This window comes from Pongo pygmaeus, chromosome 13 (genome assembly GCF_028885625.2).
Source record: "Pongo pygmaeus isolate AG05252 chromosome 13, NHGRI_mPonPyg2-v2.0_pri, whole genome shotgun sequence".
Taxonomy (NCBI): Eukaryota; Metazoa; Chordata; class Mammalia; order Primates; family Hominidae; genus Pongo; species Pongo pygmaeus.
Window position 1 is genome coordinate 81,546,210 of NC_072386.2, and position 17,350 is coordinate 81,563,559.

Consider the following 17,350-nt stretch of genomic DNA (forward strand, 5'->3'; position numbering starts at 1 on the left):
GTGGCTTCTCTGCAGGACCCTCCCCTCTCACTGTAGGGCCCAGGGTGTGACCAGTGCCAGGGTTTTGCACCAGCCCTTGTGGTTTCCAGGTCGTATTTTTTTGCATGACCTCCTTATTAAACTCTACTCCACTTACCCTAGTGGAGGAGGCCTTTTCCGTTTTCTGCTAGGATGCTGACCCAAACGAGGGACTGAAGTGAAGAGTGTAGTCGGCTTTGTCTCTGAGGCACACTGTGGGCTGCGTGTCCCAGAGGAATCTGCAAGCAGGCTGAGAGGGACAGGTGAAGCACTGCTTGAGGTGCTGAGCTGTGGCTGGGAGTTGGCAGCTAGCGTGATGATCTTGGGGAGGATGGAAAATTAAAATAGGTGGGGGCATGTTTTGAAATACATGAGGGCACTAAAAACGTGGTGCAGCCAGGGAAAAAAGCCCAGAACCACTTTCGTGCACTCACACCACACACTCACACACGCCACTCTCACACCACACACTCATGCCACACTCATACCACACCCTCACACACGCCACACTCACACCACACACTCACACACGCCACACTCACACCACATTCTCACACACTCCACACTCACACCACACACACCACACACACGCCACACTCAACACCACACACTCACCACATACACACAGCACACACACCAGACTCACCACATACACACATCACACACAGCACACAGCACACACACACACCACACTCACCACATACAGCACACACACCACACTCACCACCTACATACATCACACACAGCACACACACACACCACACTCACCACATACACACATCACACGCAGCACACACACCACACACTCACCACATACACACACCACACACAGCACACAAACCACACACTCACACACACCACACTCACCACATGCACACATCACACACAGCACACACACACGCCACACCACATACACCACACACAGCACACACACCACACACTCACACACGTCACACTCACCACATATACCACACACAACACACACACCACACTCATACGCGCCACACTTATCACATACACACATCACACACAGCACACACACCACACACTCACACATGCCACACTCACCGCATACACACATCACACACAACACACACACCACACACTCACACACGCCACACTCACACCACACACACACGACACTCAACACCACACAGCACACACTCACACCACACACAACGTCACACTCACCACATACAGCACAATTCACACCACACACTCACACATGCCACACTCACCACATACACACACCACACACAGCACACACACCACACACACACCACACTCACCACATACATACACCACACACAGCACACACTCACACAAGCCACACTCACCACATACACCACACACAGCACACACTCACACCACACACACGTCACACTCACCACATACACACACCACACACAACACACACACACCACACTCATACCTGCCACACTCATCACATACACACATCACACACAGCACACACACCACACACTCACACATGCCACACTCACCACATACACACATCACACACAACACACACTCACACCACACACACACACCACACTCACCACATACATCACACACAGCACACTCTCACACCACACTCACCACATACACACATCACACACAGCACACACTCACACACACCACACTCGAATACGCCACACATATCGTATATTGACACACACCACATAAACACACAGTACACACATCATATGTGCTACACGTACCACACGCATCACACACACCACACATATCACACACACTCACATACACCACATAAACACACCACACACCACACATGCCACACTCACCACATACATCACGTATACCACACACACCTCATACACATACCACACACACACACCACACATACCTTACACTTACACTCACACACAGCATATAAGCACAAAGCACACATGCCACACACACCACACTCACACATGTTACACACCACATACACCACATAAGCACACGTACCACACTCACACACACTACACACACCATTCAGGAACACCACATATACCACACACCACATAAACACACAGCACACACTACACACACACTACATACACTCATACCACACACCACATAAACACACATACACACTATACTCATGCACAATACACATATCACACACTCACAATCACACACACCACATAAACAACACACACTCACACACACTTTACTTACACATTCCACACACCACACACACTCATACCACATCACACATCATATAAACACACACACATCTCATACACACCACATACACCACACACTCACACATACCATACACACACCACATAAACACACCACACACTCATAAACACACCCTGCACCACACACATCACTCACACTTGCCACATACACTCACACATTTACACACACCACACATACATACATACTGTACCCACACATCACACACACAAACATGCCCCACACTGCACACACCCCTCGCAGACACCACGCACTCACACTCACATAGACCACACAACCAACATAAACATATGCATTCTCACACACACCAGACACACACACACACCACACTACAACGGGGCAAGCACATCTAAGCCTAAGACACAGCAACTTGGAAGGTGCCAGGTGGAAAAGGGAGTAGGAGAGGGATGGAGAGGTCTGAAGAGGGCAGCGACATGAAACTGGAGACACTCCTTGCACACACTGATGCTAATTACATTCCACAGACTGAGGAGTGCAATTGACTCAACTCGCTCTACTGGAGGCTCAAAGCATGCGTTTTATAAAGGTATGCTAGCCACTGTTTGGGGGCAGTTCATCAATTACAAAAATACGTGTTTGGTTTTCTTAAATACTGCTTCCGATATTTTTATTGCCTTTGCGTTTTGCAGAAGGCTTGGCTTTGGCCAAAGAACCTGGAATTAATTCCTCTACTCTGTGTTATGGCAAAACATGTGTTACCATGGTTTCTTAAAACAAAATTTCAATTAGCAGATGGAGCTACTGAGAGGAAAGTCTTATTGGGGTAGAAATTTGGAGCAGAATTAAGGCAAAAATAAACACATTTCAAAGCCCTACCATTTAGAATGATAATGAATTATTGCCAACAGTATGGTAGTGTATCAACTATTGTGTTAAATATTCTTAATTGATATATATCTCACAAAAATTAGTAAATTCAGTACCAGAGTTTAGTTTACAATATGATTTATTTTAGTCTATAATATTTTTAAACTTGGAGAATGTTGGATAGAGGTAGATGAAATACAGGAACTTATTTAGAATTCATTGTGGATGATCAAAGACTATTGAAACATGTTGAAATGTTGAAATGAATCAACAGAGATGTTCTAAATCATCACCAGAATTTAAATTATGCTATCTTTGTAGAGTATTTTAAACATTGGAAAATTACAAGGTGAAACTTAAAGTCAGTGGTTTGTTATTACTAACAATTTGTTCTCCCAGGTTAATATAATATTAGATGAGCACATGGCTGTTTAGAACAAAGACTGCGTTTCCCAGCTTCCCTTGCAGCTACACGTGTTTGTGTGACTCACATCACAAAGGGCTTCAGAATATTTCAGCTTCTTGGAGCTGTCCTTAAGATCAGCAACATTTACCCTTTGCTGTCTTCTTCATTCATTGCTTCCTCTTGCTTTCCAGCATGTGGTGCTGCTAAAACCTCTAGGCTTGATTTGTGTGTGAGAGAAATTAACTTCCATCTACAGGAAGTAGAAACTATCTCGAGTTTGCTTGTCACTTGCAGAAGAACCTAATTCTAAGTGTTGCAAATTCTTCCATGAATTCAATAGGTGTGAGACTTTAAAGGAGAAGCTGGTGTACTTGACAAGTTCTCATGGAAGAAGACATTGAATATCATGGTTTATAGGGAAACTCAGACACCTGGTTAGCACATGCTCTGTTCACCCACTGTTTCCTGGTACCCACTAGGAATAGGTGGGCATGTGATTATGGACATCAGTCAAAGACTTGTGTAAGTAGAAAGTAGCTCATATTTCAGGCAGTTATGTTTGGGGTCAGGGTTGGTGAACAAGATGAATCTGCATCATATAGATCCATTTGTAAAAGGGATCTCCTGCATTTGATGGAGTCTGTTGACACCACCTTATTCTGTTACTCAGCAGACCTTTGGTTTTGCTGTAATGCTGCTGCCAGGCTTCAGGCATCCTGAATCACGTGTGTGACCCTCCTGCCTGATTGCTCCTCTCCAGTGCTCTCTAGCTGATGAGGATGTGGCCATTTATCTAGTGTGGCAAGCTATGGATAGATGATAGATAGATAGATAGATAGATAGATGATAGATAGATAGATATAGATAGATAGATAGATAGATAGATAGATAGATAGATAGATAGATAGATAGATAGAAAAGAAAACAAACTCCAAATCCTGATTTTGGGGGGTAATCCAATATCTGGGGTTTGGGGAGAGGAGAAGGAGTCACCCAAAGCAAGGAGGAAAATGGGGAGGAGAGCATACCCAGCTCTGCCAGATGGTGCTGGGTTAGACAGGGAAGGGGACTGGATCCTTGGATTGGGAGAAGTGTACATTCCTTGGTGACCTAGATAAGGGCAGCTGTGGAAGATTGCACTGGGGCCATGGGAGGGTGGGCAGAGAGAACACAGAGACCATGCTTACAAGGACACTTGCTATATAGTATAAAATGAAGAAGCGATATGAAGAGGGGTGGTGGCCTGAAAGGGAGGTGGAGCCAGGAAAAGAATGCAGTTGAAGAGGAGGTCTGAGGAATCTTCTCTTTAGTACTGCTAGACTATTGCTTTGGGATCTATTTTGAAGATGATGATTGATAGATAGATAGATAGATAGATAGATAGATAGATAGATAGATAGATAGAATGATAGATATAGACAGAAGATAGAAGATAGAAGATGGATAGATGATAGAAAGAGATGATTGATAGATATAGATAACAGATAGATAGATTTAGATAGATGATAGAGATGAGGGCATCTACTCAGAGGCAAGGGCCTGACTGGGAGAGCTGCTCCCAGGCTGGTGCCTGAACTTGGCCTGGGCTGTGGAGGGCTTCTACCTACACAGCCAGAAAGCCACGTACCCCTGGCTGCCCCACCTGCTGTCCCCCACCCCCTCCCCCCCGGGGGTATCAGGGTATTTCATAAAGGGATTTAAGTTGAAACACTTCCCCTTGCCTGAGACATTTTCTATTCTGGGAAAAAAGATATCTGCTGATGAAATGCACTGTGGGATTCAGACTTTTCTTTAGGAACATACTGTATTGTTTTGCAGACACCTGTCTTATTCTGAAAACAGGAAGAAAATTTAGAATAGGTCTCATCTAAGAGAAGAATAAGGAATGTAATTCAATGGCGTCAGTGCTGTAAAGTAGGTTCCAAATGAAGAAAATTTAAAGCAACATTTAAGAGAGAGGTAACTGGTTGCAGGAAGTGAAAATTAAAGCAAGATTTTTTTCCTAATGAAATCTGTCAGAACTAGATGTTTTTTGATGTTTTTGTTGCTGCATCACAAGGAAGTGATTTGATGTATTTTAAACTACATCCTAAGAGTGTGTGGGGTGTGTTAGAATACAGACATCGTGAAATGCATGGAAATTTTGAGAGGGATACACCAGGGTGCAGGTAACTTTGAGAGCGAACCTAGTCCTCCCTCAGAGGCGTGAAGCCTCTAGATTGGAAGAGTTAAGATGTGAACCCAGGAGGAGACATTGATTTACAAAATGGGCCACAATTTGAAATTGCACTGGGGGTTGGGGCCCCTGTTGGAGGGCAAAGATATGCAGGCAGGCTGCTTCCCTGCAGGTCCAGTGGACCAGCAGAGAGCAAGCTCCTGATTGTTTCTGACTCTCCCAGGCAGCCCAGGAGAAGCCAGGCCAGTTCTGCAGGAGAGAGGCCAGTGAAGTGTCTCATTTACTTAGCACCAGGAAAGTCAGGACATTAAAACTGGGTAAAGGAAATGTCCTTTTCCTGGACTATTTCACCTGGTGACAAAGACTCTCCTTGACCAAATGCTAGTCAGGCTCCTCTCCTCTGAGCCCTCTTCCCAGCTAGTTCTCAACGTTTAGACTCCTGTTCTTCTTTGCTGCACTCAGTGCTAGCAGTAATCCTGTCAAGTGGGTTTAGCCAGAACCCCTCACCCTCAATACCTGATCATTATCCATATCCAACTTGGTTCTTCATCCACCACCAACCCTCAGGTCACCAGCCTGTCTTCTGGAAGAATCCTTTTAGGTCACTTTAGCCAGATTCCCCCATCACCCCTGATGTTCCCTCTTAGTCATTTTCCATCCACTGGACCCCATCCTGCTCCTTGGCTATAAACTCCCATTTTTCTTTATTGTATTTGGGTTATAATTTGGAGCCCAATTTCTCTCTCCAATTGCAAAACCCCACTGTGGTGGTCCGTATACCTGCTATGATCGTTCCCTCTGAATAAAGTCTGCTTTCCCATGCTTTAACGAGTGTCATGAATCACCTTTTTCTTTACCCCCGGCTACATGTTTAGATGGGTCCTGCACCTGGATGCCTTCTCATGAATCTGAGCATGTCTAGCCTCTGGGGGCAGGGGAGCAAAGCTGCCCTGAAGCAGCTCTGAGCACCTCTGCAAGGCCACTGGCCATGCCCACACTTGTTCCAGTTCACTTGCTGGCTGGGACATGGTGAGCCCTTTCTTATTTTTAAGTCTTGTTTTTAATGTAAGCCTGTGCTTACATTATGAAATTGTTTCTTCAGCTACTCTGTGGTAACATAGCTTGGTAAATTACATAGGTTTATGAATATGTGTGTGTTACTAAAGATTAGCAGTGAGCCCAAACAGGATGAAATAATGGAAGTGGAAGTCTCTGATGTTAAAACCTTCAAACTGATTTTTAGGACTTTGGAAATTGCTTCCTGCTGATAGAGCAATACTTATTTTGTGGGCTTTTTTTTTTTTTTTTTGGATGGAGTCTTGCTCCACCAGGCTGGTGTGCAGTGGCACAATCTTGGCTCACTGCAACCTCCACCTCCCAGGTTCAAGCAATTCTCCTGCCTCAGCCTCCCAAGTAGCTGGGATTACAGGCATGCACCACCACGCCCGGCCAATTTTTTGTATTTACTAGAGACGGAGTTTCACCATGTTGGTCAGGCTGGTCTCAAACTCCTGACCTCAGGTGATCCACCTGCCTCAGCCTCCCAAAGTTCTGGGATTACATGCGTGAGCTACTGTGCCTACCCATGTGGTGTTTCAGTGACAGTATTATCTGTTCCTTTAAGTGGGGAGAACAGTAAGACTATGGGTCAATGGAGATAATTTCAGTCTTTAATTTTTTACAATTTGGTACATTTGTTTTAATTGCTTAGAAAGTTTACTGACTGGATGAAATATGAGGAAAATAAAAGCAAGTTTGTTCAGGGTGGATCAATGTTTTTCCCAGCTTCCTCTTTAGACATGCTTTATCTTGCCTCTTAAGAGAGTGGAGAGGGGACCTAATAAGTGGGGGGCTCTGAATGCCTTCTGGGGAATTTGGACTTTATCTGATGTCCTTTCATGTGCCATTGTGTGTGTTTAATTTTCTAGTCCTGCTTTACATGAATTATATTTACAACTTAATGAGATCTATTTTTTTTTCTTTTATTATTATTATACTTTAAGTTTTAGGGTACATGTGCACAATGTGCAGGTTAGTTACATGTGTATACATGTGCCATGCTGGTGTGCTGCACCCATTAACTCATCCTTTAGCATTAGGTATATCTCCTAAAGCTATCCCTCCCCCCTCCCCCTCCCCCCACCCCACAACAGTCCCCAGAGTGTGATGTTCCCCTTCCTGTGTCCATGTGTTCTCATTGTTCAATTCCCACCTATGAGTGAGAATACGCGGTGTTTGGTTTTTTGTTCTTGCAATAGTTTACTGAGAATGATGATTTCCAATTTCATCCATGTCCCTACAAAGGACATGAACTCATCATTTTTTATGGCTGCATAGTATTCCGTGCTGTATATGTGCCACATTTTCTTAATCCAGTCTATCATTGTTGGACATGTGGGTTGGTTCCAAGTCTTTGCTATTGTGAATAGTGCTGCAATAAACATACGTGTGCATGTGTCTTTATAGCAGCATGATTTATAGTCCTTTGGGTATATACCCAGTAATGGGATGGCTGGGTCAAATGGTATTTCTAGTTCTAGATCCCTGAGGAATCGCCATACTGACTTCCACAATGGTTGAACTAGTTTACAGTCCCACCAACAGTGTAAAAGTGTTCCTATTTCTCCACATCCTCTCCAGCATCTGTTGTTTTCTGACTTTTTAATGATTGCCATTCTAACTGGTGTGAGATGGTATCTCATTGTGGTTTTTATTTGCATTTCTCTGATGGCCAGTGATGGTGAGCATTTCTTCATGTGTTTTTTGGCTGCATAAATGTCTTCTTTTGAGAAGTGTCTGTTCATGTCCTTCACCCACTTTTTGATGGGGTTGTTTTTTTCTTGTAAATTTGTTTGAGTTCATTGTAGATTCTGGATATTAGCCCTTTGTCAGATGAGTAGGTTGTGAAAATTTTCTCCCATTTTGTAGGTTGCCTGTTCACTCTGATGGTAGTTTCTTTTGCTGTGCAGAAGCTCTTTAGTTTAATTAGATCCCATTTGTCAATTTTGGCTTTTGTTGCCATTGCTTTTGGTGTTTTAGACATGAAATCCTTGCCCATGCCTATGTCCTGAATGGTAATGCCTAGGTTTTCTTCTAGGGTTTTTATGGTTTTAGGTCTAACATTTAAGTCTTTAATCCATCTTGAATTAATTTTTGTATAAGGTGTAAGGAAGGGATCCAGTTTCAGCTTTCTACATATGGCTAGCCAGTTTTCCCAGCACCATTTATTAAATAGGGAATCCTTTCCCCATTGCTTGTTTTTGTCAGGTTTGTCAAAGATCAGATAGTTGTAGATATGCGGCGTTATTTCTGAGGGCTCTGTTCTGTTCCATTGATCTATATCTCTGTTTTAGTACCAGTACCATGCTGTTTTGGTTACTGTAGCCTTGTAGTATAGTTTGAAGTCAGGTAGCATGATGCCTCCAGCTTTGTTCTTTTGGCTTAGGAGTGACTTGGTGATGCAGGCTCTTTTTTGGTTCCATATTAACTTTAAAGTAGTTTTTACCAATTCTGTGAAGAAAGTCATTGGTAGCTTGATGGGGATGGTATTGAATCTATAAATTACCTTGGGCAGTATGGCCATTTTCACGATATTGATTCTTCCTAACCATGAGCATGAAATGTTCTTCCATTTGTTTGTATCCTCTTTTATTTCATTGAGCAGTGGTTTGTAGTTCTCCTTGAAGAGGTCCTTCACATCCCTTGTAAGTTGGATTCCTAGGTATTTTATTCTCGTTGAAGCAATTGTGAATTGGAGTTCACTCATGATTTGGCTCTCTGTTTGTCTGTTATTGGTGTATAAGAATGCTTGTGATTTTTGTACATTGATTTTGTATCCTGAGACTTTGCTGAAGTTGCTTATCAGCTTAAGGAGATTTTGGGCTGAGATGATGGGGTCTTCTAGATATACAATCATGTCATCTGCAAATAGGGACAATTTGACTTCCTCTTTTCCTAATTGAATACCCTTTATTTCCTTCTCCTGCCTAACTGCCCTAGCCAGAACTTCCAACACTACGTTGAATAGGAGTGGTGAGAGAGGGCATCCCTGTCTTGTGCCAGTTCTCAAAGGGAATGCTTCCAGTTTTTGCCCATTCAATATGATATTGGCTGTGGGTTTGTCATAGATCGCTCTTATTATTTTGAGATACGTCCCATCAATACCTAATTTATTGATAGTTTTTAGCATGAAGGGTTGTTGAATTTTGTCAAAGGCCTTTTCCGCATCTATTGAGATAATCATGTGGTTTTTGTCTTTGGTTCTGTTTATATGCTGGATTACATTTATTGATTTGTGTGTATTGAACCAGCCTTGCATCCCAGGGATGAAGCCCACTTGATTATGGTGGATAAGCTTTTTGATGTGCTGCTGGATTCGGTTTGCCAGCATTTTATTGAGGATTTTTGCATCAATGTTCACCAAGGATATTGGTCTAAAATTCTCTTTTTTGGTTGTGTCTCTGCCCGGCTTTGGTATCAGGATGATGCTGGCCTCATCAAATGAGTTAGGGAGGATTCCCTCTTTTTCTATTGATTGGAATAGTTTCAGAAGGAATGGTACCAGTTCCTCCTTGTACCTCTGGTAGAATTCGGCTGTGAATCCATCTGGTCCTGGACTCTTTTTGGTTGGTAAGCTACTGATTATTGCCACAATTTCAGAGCCTGTTATTGGTCTATTCAGAGATTCAGCTTCTTCCTGGTTTAGTCTTGGGAGGGTGTATGTGTTGAGGAATTTATCCATTTCTTCTAGATTTTCTAGTTTATTTGCGTAGAGGTGTTTGTAGTATTCTCTGATGGTAGTTTGTATTTCTGTGGGATTGGTGGTGATATCCCCTTTATCATTTTTTATTGCATCTATTTGATTCTTCTCTCTTTTCTTCTTTATTAGTCTTGCTAGCGGTCTATCAATTTTGTTGATCCTTTCAAAAAACCAGCTCCTGGATTCGTTAATTTTTTGAAGGGTTTTTTGTGTACCTATTTCCTTCAGTTCTGCTCTGATCTTAGTTATTTCTTGCCTTCTCTAGCTTTTGAATGTGTTTGCTCTTGCTTTTCTAGTTCTTTTAATTGTGATGTTAGGGTGTCAATTTTGGATCTTTAATTTAGACGAATGTATAACTAGAATAACCAATACAGAGAAGTGCTCAAAGGAGCTGATGGAGCTGAAAGCCAAGGCTCGAGAACTTCGTGAAGAATGCAGAAGCCTCAGGAACCGATGCGATCAACTGGAAGAAAGGGTATCAGTGATGGAGGATGAAATGAATGAAATGAAGTGAGAAGGGAAGTTTAGAGAAAAAAGAATAAAAAGAAATGAACAAAGCCTCCAAGAAATATGGGACTATGTGAAAAGACCAAATCTATGTCTGATTGGTGTACCTGAAAGTGACGGGGAGAATGGAACCAAGCTGGAAAACACTCTGCAGGATATTATCCAGGTGAACTTCCCCAATCTAGCAAGGCAGGCCGACATTCAGATTCAGGAAATACAGAGAATGCCACAAAGATACTCCTCGAGAAGAGCAACTCCAAGACACATAATTGTCAGATTCACCAAAGTTGAAATGAAGGAAAAAATGTTAAGGGCAGCCAGAGAGAAAGGTCGGGTTACCCACAAAGGGAAGCCCATCAGACTAACAGCGGATCTCTCAGCAGAAACTCTACAAGCCAGAAGAGAGTGGGGGCCAATATTCAACATTCTTAAAGAAAAGAATTTTCAACCCAGAATTTCATATCCAGCCAAACTAAGCTTCATAAGTGAAGGAAAAATAAAATACTTTACAGACAAGCAAATGCTGAGAGATTTTGTCACCACCAGGCCTGCCCTAAAAGAGCTCCTGAAGGAAGCACTAAACATGGAAAGGAACAACCGGTACCAGCCACTGCAAAATCATGCCAAATTGTAAAGACCATTGAGGCTAGGAAGAAACTGCATCAACTAACAAGCAAAATAACCAGCTAACATCATAATGACAGGATCAAATTCACACATAACAATATTAACTTTAAATGTAAATGGACTAAATGCTCCAATTAAAAGACACAGACTGGCAAATTGGATAAAGACTCAAGACCCATCAGTGTGCTGTATTCAGGAAACCCATCTCATGTGCAGAGACACACATAGGCTCAAAAGGATGGAGGAAGATCTACCAAGCAAATGGAAAACAAAACAAGGCAGGGGTTGCAATCCTAGTCTCTGATAAAACAGACTTTAAACCAACAAAGATCAAAAGAGACAAAGAAGGCCATTACATAATGGTAAAGGGATCAATTCAACAAGAAGAGCTAACTATCCTAAATATATATGCACCCAACACAGGAGCACCCAGATTCGTAAAGCAAGTCCTGAGTGACCTACAAAGAGACTTAGACTCCCACACAATAATAATGGGAGACTTTAACACCCCACTGTCAACATTAGACAGATCAACGAGACAGAAAATTAACAAGGATACCCAGGAGTTGAACTGAGCTCTGCACCAGGCGGACCTAATAGACATCTACAGAACTCTCCACCCCAAATCAACAGAATATACATTTTTTTCAGCACCACACCACACCTATTCCAAAATTGACCACATAGTTGGAAGTAAAGCTCTCCTCAGCAAATGTAAAAGATCAGAAATTATAACAAACTGTCTCTCAGACCACAGTGCAATCAAACTAGAACTCAGGATTAAGAAACTCACTCAAAACCGCTCAACTACATGGAAACTGAACAACCTCCTCCTGAATGACTACTGGGTACATAACGAAATGAAGGCAGAAATAAAGATGTTCTTTGAAACCAATGAGAACAAAGACACAACATACCAGAATCTCTGGGACACATTCAATGAGATCTATTTTTAGTGGCACATCAGAACTTTTATAGCCAATGATATTGACTTTCAAAGTGAAACTGCCTTTGCAGAATTATAATGAGAGAAATCTAACATGACTGACTCCATCTTGCTTCCAACTTCACAGGCTAAACTATTTTTTTTGCTATTTTAGCACAGAGGCCAAGATAACCATAAGAGGAATGTAGTTTATAGTTCAACTTAGAGGCAAGGGAAACTGACCTGCCTCCTTGTCGGGAAACTGACCTGCCTCCTTCTGAGGAGGCTGAAGCCATTCATAAGAGGAGGTTAGAATTATGACAGGGCCTGAACTTTGCTAAAGAATAGGCAGCATTGAACAATGACCTGCCATTGCTGAGCATGTTTTCCTGTAAGTTGCTGACTGCCCTGGAGTCACGTAACTGGGGGTTGCAAGATTCATAACTTCCCCAATTACTCCTATAGATAACATAATTATAGTGAAAACTAAAGAACTGGTCTTTGGGACATTTTTTCAGATTTAGCATCTTAGTAAACTGAGAGACACCACCTGGTCTTGAGAACCTCCCTTTCCCCTGGATGACTCAGCTGCAGGAAGAGAGCTTTAGAGGCTCCTGTGATTTCATCCCCAGCCAATCCATTGTTCCAGTGCCCCAGCCCCATGCTCGCCAAAGTACTCTTAAGAAACCCCAGCCTCTGAGTCCTCAAGGAGACGAGTTTGAGAAATTTCTCCCTGTTCTCCTCGCTTAGCTGGCCCTGCCATTATTAAATTCTTTCTTTGCTGCAACACCTACTGTTCTCATTGTGGTTTTGTTGTTGTTATTGTTTGTTTATTTCAGGGAATCAGGCAACAAGAACCTGTCGGGCTGTGACAAAAGTAGGCATTAGGGAAACTACATTTTTATTTTAATAACTTTTATGATTTACCAAAGCATTTTTAGAACCAGCTAATTTGTTTTTTGCATTCTTCCCTCTCCCCTCCCTTCCTTTCTCACTTATTGAACATCTAGATGGTATAAAATGGATGTGATATAAAAGGTATAAAACAGATGTGGTTAATTTTAGGTGTCACATTGACTAGGCTATGGTACCCAGATAGGTGGTCAAACACAAGTCTAGAAGTCACTGTGAAGGTATTTTTTTTTTTTTTTTTTTTTTTTTTTTTAGCTAGATTAACATTTAAGTCAGCAGGCTTTGTGTAAAGCATATGGCTCTCCATAATGTGGGCAGGCCTCACCTAATCAGTTGAAGTACTTAAGAGAACAAGACCAACTGCCCCTGAGAAGGAGGAATTCTGCCTCCAGACTGGCTTGCTACTTAAGCGGCAGCACAACGCTTCCCTAGGTCTCCAGCCTCCTGGCCCATCATGCAGATTTTGGACCTCACGTTATAGGTTCACAATTGTGAGAGTCAATTCTATAAAATAAATCTTCCCCCTCTCTCTCTCTCTTTCTCTACACACACACGCACACACACACACGCACACACACACTATTGGATCTGTTTCTCTGGAGAATGCTAATATAATAAATGAATTCAAGTCCATTAAGAAGCATTTGTTGACAACCTGATGGGAATGATCCTGACCTTTGTGCACGTCCATGCAACCAGGGAGCAGACCATCACAGACCAGTGTGATGGGCACAAAGTAGATATGTGTGTGGAGTGTCAGGGGAGACCGTGGCTAGAAGTGACAATGTTGGCTTGGGGGTAGGATAAGGCTTTTTAGCAAAAGGCATGATTAGGGCTGGGTATTGAGTTGATTGATGCTCATGTCCTGTAAGAACACCAGTCATGGTCCACACCTGGAGGGACAAAGTGAATGAGGACTGAGGGTCCTCCAGGGGATTGAGGGGTGATTCTGGTCAGCACACAGAGCTTGGTACACACAGTGGAGAGAGTCAGTTGGATTGCTGCCTTTGGAATCAACCAAGCCATAAATCCTGACCCTCAGGTGACTGACTGATGGCTTTTGCAAATGAATTTTCTCTAACTGTATAAATCCAGAGTATTAGGCAATAGGCAGAGTTCCTGGGAGGCACAGTGGACCATGACTTGCTGCTACAACCAGGAACAGTGCAGCCAGAGAAATCACCCAGCAGCATCACGGGCCCTGCCCTGGAGGCCACAGTCACAGGGAGCAGACCCTGAACTCACTCCCAGTCTTAGCTTCCTGGACATGCCAGCCTCATTTGCCTTCTTATGAGTGTTCCACGCTCTGTACAGGGAAGGCATGACACAGGTGTGGGAAGGCTGCTGGGGAAGCCTGTCTACAGCAGGAGCCATGGCCAGCTGCTCAGAGTAAGCCCAGGCCACAGCCCTGCTCCTCTGCTCCTCTCATCTTTTTTTTTTTTTTTTTTTTTTGAGACGGAGTCTCACTCTGTCACCAGGCTGGAGTGCAGTGGTGTGATCTCAGCTCACTGCAACCTTTGCCTGCTGGTTTCAAGTGATTCTCCTGCTTCAATCTCCCCAGTAGCTGGGACTACAGGTGCACGCCACCACGCCCAGCTAATTTTTGTATTTTTAGTAGAGATGGGGTTTCACCATGTTGGCCAGGATGGTCTCGATCTCTTGACCTTGAGATCCACCCTCCTTGGCCTCCCAAAGTGCTGGGATTACAGGCATGAGCCACCGTGCCCGGCCTCCTCTCATCCTTTAATTTCTGCATTCAGTACATGTCCTGCAAATGCCTGCTTAGCACAAGTCCTGGTCAAAGGCAGTTTTCTTTGGAAAAATAAGTACCTTAAGTTACACTTGGAAATAGGTTAGAAATGGTGTCACATTGTGCATCCCCAGTGTCCTCTAGCCAGCGATCACTGCAGGCTGTTTCAAGGAAACCTTCTACAGCAAGTGGAGGGGAGACTCTCATTAGAGAAGAAACTTCCTGCTAAATACAGCCAAAATACATGCTATTGAGGCATGGAACACTTGTCCCTAATTCTAAGCTATTTTCTTTATCTCCATTGATTATAAGTTCTCATTTTCTTTACAACATAAAATTTTAATACTATATAATTCTAGTGATTTAGTTATCACTAGAGAATTATTTCTATGAGTGTGTGTGATTTCACCTATTTTTATGTCTAGGTGGTTCAGGATTTACTTATTCTGTGAAAAATCCCTTGTCACTGTGGTGCCATCAGGTCAAAATATAGTTTTGATGTTACAGATTTTGCAGCCTCATTGTGGTGGATGTCTGCCTGTGGACTTCCCTTCCTGAAATAGATTCCCAAGGCATTCCAGGTAATACAGGTTAGGGTGGTCAATCACACTTTCCTGCCTTCCCCATGCCAAGGATGATCTGTGGCCTCAGTTGGCCATGCCCAGCTCTTTTCGGGGATTGGTGTAGTTATTGGCAGAGGAAGGATTTTGCTCTTCTCCTTGGATGTTGTATATGGTAAACAATATGAGCCTGGAGTTGCCCCTGGCAATCTTTGCCCTCAAGTGGAGAGAGCTGGCCTGAGGTGAACGTGACAGAGAGGAGAGCAGCCCCAAAAATTGGAGAGGACAGGTCCCGATGACATCATTTGAATCCCCAGGGCCAGCCACAACTGAACCCAGACTCATGCCTTTAAACCAATGAATCACTTCCAGTTTTTCTTTGCTTAAGCTAGTTTTAAAAAATTATTAAAGTTAAAAAATTTTTAAATTGTGGTAAAATACACACAACATAAAATTTAGCATCTTAACAATTTTTAAGTGTATAAGTCGGTGGCATTAAGGACATTCATATTGTCGTGCAGTTAACACCACCATCCATCCCCAGAACTCTTTTCATCTTGCAAAGCCAAAACTCTGTTCCCATTAAACAGCACATCCCCATTCCTCCTCCTGCAGCCTCTGGCAATCACCATTTTACTTTCCATCTCTATGAATGTGACTACTCTAGATACATTTCATATGAGTGAAATCACACAGTATTTTTTTTTTGTGATTGACTTATTTCACTAAGTATAATGTTGTCAAGGTTCACCCCTGTTGTAGCATGTGACAGAATTTCCTTCCTTTGAAAGGTTGAATAATATTTCATGGAATGGATGTAACACATTTTGTTTATCCGTTCACCTGTCAATGGACGAGGGTGACTTCCACATTTTGGCTATTGTGAACAATGCTGCTATGAACATGGATGTATTATTATTAAACTTTTAAATTTTGAGATCATTACATATTTGTTACAGTGGGTAGATAGTCAGACATGAGCAGGGCAGGAGAGGGCCCCATCACCCAGGAATGTCGGGTGACCATCAGGTGATGGTCAGACAGTTGTTAACTGTCTCTCTAAAATAATAATTGGTCTAATTGGTTGCAGCCGGTGCCAGAGAAAGGCGGTCTGCTAGGAGATAGAAAAACACCTAAAGCTGGTGATCAGCAGCTTCCTGATAAGATCTCAGGAGTTGAGTGAGTGGGCTCAAGCATGTGCAATAAGAGGCAAAATGGCGGAGTTTAATTGTTATATGACCTTCCCCTAGGAACTGATAAGGGAAAAACTCTTCAAGTGAGCACGTGTACAACTTCAGCAAACACACTGCGCATGCAGGCCCTCCCACCTGCTGGCAGGTCACTGCACATGTGGACAGCCCATCCCAAGGGAAGAATTAGGGGAGAGGTAATGCAACCCTGGAAGCATGCCAACATCTAAGACCCAAGTCAAAGGTCAAACCGTACCCTTGAATCTCTCAAGTTGCCCTCTTGGCCCTCTTCCAAGTGTACTTTACTTTCATTTCTGCTCCAAAACTTTTTAATAAATATTCACTCCTGCTCCGAAACTTGCCTCAGTATCTCACTCTGCCTTATGCACTTTCATCAAATTCTTTCTTCTAAGGAGGCAAGAATTGAGGTCGCTGCAGACCCATACGTGCCACTGCTAACATACTTTGGTGCTCTGTGACTTGG